This window comes from Arvicola amphibius, chromosome 1, assembly GCF_903992535.2.
Source record: "Arvicola amphibius chromosome 1, mArvAmp1.2, whole genome shotgun sequence".
Taxonomy (NCBI): domain Eukaryota; kingdom Metazoa; phylum Chordata; class Mammalia; order Rodentia; family Cricetidae; genus Arvicola; species Arvicola amphibius.
This window is the reverse complement of record NC_052047.1, coordinates 69,155,988-69,160,339: the sequence shown is the minus strand read 5'-3', so window position 1 is coordinate 69,160,339 and position 4,352 is coordinate 69,155,988.

Sequence of the window (4,352 nt, the reverse complement as noted above, 5' to 3'; positions counted from 1 at the left end):
AATTTTATATGATCTGTTCCCATTGTATATAGTTGTATTTGGTTTCTAAATCTGTCTTATTTAGACAAAAGGGGGAGATGTTGGGGCAGCTGGCCCAATCCCTGCGTTCAGGGGCGTGGCTGCCCCAGCGGAGTAGCATTCCCCTTAAATAGGATCGGGGCGCCAGAAGGAGCCCCGTTTTGGTTCTCCCCTGCGTACCTTCTGCTCCACTGGACCCTTGTATCTGTAAGTTCCCTTATTTTCCCTTGTATTAAAACTGATTAATTATAAAGGACTATCGTGGTTATTTCCCTAAACCCTATAACCGCTGGTACCTTGCCGGTACACTGAGCAAGCCAGGAAAAGTAAGCCAGTAAGCAGAGTTGCTCCACAGTCTCTGCTACCTTGTCTGTCTCCAGGTTCGGGCCTTGACTTCCTGCCCTGCGCTGCATCAGTGCTGGGGAGTGACCTGGGAGTTATAAGATGAAAACTTTTCTTCAAGTTGTTTTTGATCAGTGTTTTATCACAGCAATAGAAAAGCAAACCAGGATGCCCCCCAAATTGGCTGCCCCCCCCCGGCCCCACTTATTCACCTGCTGAGGTACCAAGCAGATGTTCTCTGAAGATACTGTTGTCATCTATGTAGGTCCCTGAGCAGGAGTGAGATGCCACCAGGGAGCGAGGGTCTTATTCTTTCTTTGAGATTGTGTTACGTTTATTTTCTTTTGTTTGTTTGTATTTCAAGACAGGGTTTCTGTCCAGCCCTATCTGCCCTGGAACTCTGTAGACTAGGCTGGCCTTAAACTCAGAGCTCCACCTGCTTCTGTCTGTCACGTGCTGGGATTAAAGGCGTGCGCCACCACTGCCCAGCTATGGAATATGATTTCTGCCACAGATTTTCATCCATATACCCTGTCATTTTCCAGCTGCATTTTCTTTTCTTTTCTTTTTTCCCCAGAGACAGGGTTTCTCTGTGTAACAATCTTAGCTGTCTTAGAACTAGCTCTTGTAGATCAGGCTGGCCTCGAACTCAGAGACCCGCCTGCCTCTGCCTCCCCAGTGCTGGGATTAAAAGCATGCACCACCATTGCTCAGTTCCAGCTGCATTTTTGAAAGCATATCTGTATGCAGGTGCACAAATATACATACACACACAAAATAATAAATACACCCCAAAGATAATAAAAAGAATTATAGGAGCTATGGATGCAGCTCATTTGGTAGAGGGCTTACCTAGCATGCACAAGGCTCTGGGTTCCATATTCAGCACTGCATAAAACCAGGTTTGATGGTGCATGCCTGTAATCCCAACACTGAAGAAGTGGAGGCAGGAGGATCAAGTCAAGGTCATCATCTTCATACTGAATTTGAGGACAGCGTGCCAGTTAAGCTTAGGACTTCAGAAATAGCATACCAGACTCTAATCCACATCTGAAGACCCCAGTGGCCTTGTGCAGGCTTCTATTTTCGTCAACGCTCTCTGAGCTATACCTCCAGCCACTGGGCAAGCATTTTGCTTCTCTGAGCCATATAAGTGGGGAGAGTAACAGAGCCTCCCTGCTGGGTTTGAGGCTGCTTGGGTGGGGCCAGCTGAAGAATGAAATGGGGGGGGGGCGATGGGACAGGTGTACCACACTTAGTAGAGGAGATTCAGTGATGGTAGCTGCTTGTTTGGGTGATATGAGACCATCCTGCTGCAGCTAGGAAAGGCCTGGGTATTCATGCTCCAAAAGGCCTGCCTGGCTGTATTGATGAATCATTCTCAGACGGGCTGCAGATGTAGTTAATAAGTGAATAAGACCTTGCCTATACTAGGCACAGGGTCCCACAAAACTAATAACAATAAAAACAACCAAAATAAAAGAGGGGATCAGATTCTGCCGATAGGGGTCCTTGCTTGCCCCTTACCCACTCATACTTATACCAGCTTAGGCTAGTTCTGGGAGGGCTGCCCAGAGCCTGGAGAAGCCAGCCTCCCACAGGCACTGCAGAGTCCCTGGTACTGCACCAGGTCTTTTCTCTGTAACCTCTGTGAGTGCCTGGCAGCTGTAAATCTCTCAGTAGGGACTGCAGAGGCTCATCCTGGCAGCTTGAGCAGGCCAACTCCCTCACCCTCCTGGCTCTGCAGGACACAGCTCCTGATGAAGCCAGGGCAGGGTGCCAGGTCCAGGCGACTGCGGTATTCTGCTACTGATCTCAAGGCCATCTGAGGGGCCGGTTCCTCATTTGCCTCATCTGAGTCCCTTCCCATCTTGGCCCCTCTTTCTCCATCTAACAAACAAGAATCTTACATCTGGATCATCTTAAATGTAGCAGATGGGTCACAGGCACTGCCTCTAAAGCTGCTCACAGTGCACCCGGCTCGGTATTTACACAGTGGACTGGTCACTTCACCACAAACCCACCAGCTTAAGAATTTCTGCATTTCAGATGGGTGGTGGTGGTGCACGCCTTTAATCTCAGCACTCAGAAGAAAGAGGCAGGTAGATTTCTGAATTCGAAGCCAGCCTGGTCTACAGAGTGAGTTCCAGGACAGCCAGAGCTATTTGCAGAGAAACCTTGTCTTGGAAACACTCCCACTCCCCCCCCCCCAAAATACTGTGTTTCAAGAGCTACTCTCCTTTGACTGTTTTTTTTGTTGTTTCTGGCCCCCCAGGGCTTCAGCATGCTAAACAAATGGTCTATCATCTCCACATCCAAAGAGCTGCTGCTTTCTGCAAAAAGCAAACTGCAAAAACAGGATAAATGCAGCATGACTGTTTATTTGCTTGTTTGTGTTCCCCCACCCCGCAAGGCAGGGTTTCTCTGCTTAGCCTTGGTTGTCCTGCAACTCTGTCTGGGCCTAAAGGTGTGCACTACCACTGCCCAGGTTAAAAAACCTAAATTTTGCCAAGCAGTGGTGACACATACCTTTAATCCCAGCACTAGGGAGGCAGAAACAGGCAGATTTTTGTGAGTCTGAGGCCAGCCTGGTCTACAGAGTGAGTTCTAGGACAGCCAGGGCTATACAGAGAAACCCTGCCTCAAAAAAACAAAACAAAACAAAAAACAGCAAAACCCCCCTAAATTTTAATATACACTTGTCCCTGCAGAGGGAAGCCTGGAAGGGCCTTATGATGGACAGCTCCACGGCTTATCTCTGGAGAGCAGGACCTCATGGGGCCTCAGGAGTTCTCACTGCCTCTGGCAGACACTTTGTAGCATCCACACTAAGGGACACTTTGGGAGCCAGGAAAGGGGCTGGAGATTTAAACGCATACACACAGAGACAGAGACATGGGGACACGGGTCATCTTTGAAACAAGAATGCCAACAATGCCCCCTTTAGTGTGGTCCAGGACAGCTTATATAAGGATCCTTAACTGATAGCCACACCCCAGCCAAACCCACCAGAAACCACTCCCCTGCCATCAGGAACTCCTGAGGGTCCCCTGCTCAGAGCAGCTGCAAGCATAATAAATTGTTTACTCTGGCAGGCAAGGGGGTCACAGGAAATTCAGGGTCTGGGGGTCCACAGCTCCCAACACACTTCTGTAATGGGATCCTCCTTTTTAATAGGTTCATGTTTCTTCTGGAGATTCCTCTCCATTTAAAATACAATCCTAAATTGGGTATGGTGGCAGATGCCTGTGCTCCCAGCACCCAGGAGACTGAAGCAGGGGGATTTTGAGTTTGAGGCCAGCTCTGGATACACAGCAGGTTCCAGGTTACACTGGGAAATTCTGTTTCAAAGAAAGTAACATAAAAAGACAAAAAAAAGTGAAATAAGATGAAACATCTGTACAATACTACAAACATCTGTACAATACTACAAACATCTGTACAATACTACAAACATCTGTACAATACTACAAACACTTTCAAATTCTCTAGGCCGTGGGTCCTTTTGTAGAACATACAAGAGACCCAGAATAACCATGAAGACTCAGGCCCTGGAAGACTGACCCACAATTCATCAATAGCAGGAAGTCATGACTTGACACTTAGCCCTGGGCCCTTACAGGCAAGATAATAAACCCATGTAGGTTTATCCTCTGAAAGGGGTAAGTGGTAGTTCCTACACCTCAAAGAGTTACTTACTCTGGTAAAATGAAGTAAAAATAGTTGTTATTTATTAAAGAAAAGACTCAAAGTTGGAGGTGAGGGAGAAAAAGCAGGCACTCAGGGTCATGCTTGGCTACATATTGAGTCTGTGTAACCTGGGCCATGTGAGACCCTACTTCAAAAAACCAAAGAAAGAGAAAGTAAGGGAGAGAGAGTGAGTGACTTAGGGCTCTGCTTGGGTCCTCAGTGGAGGCTGTAGGCTTCATTTGCTACAGGCTACTTTTCTCCAAAGCTGGATCTCAGCGTAGACCCCTAGAAGGTCTCCCCAA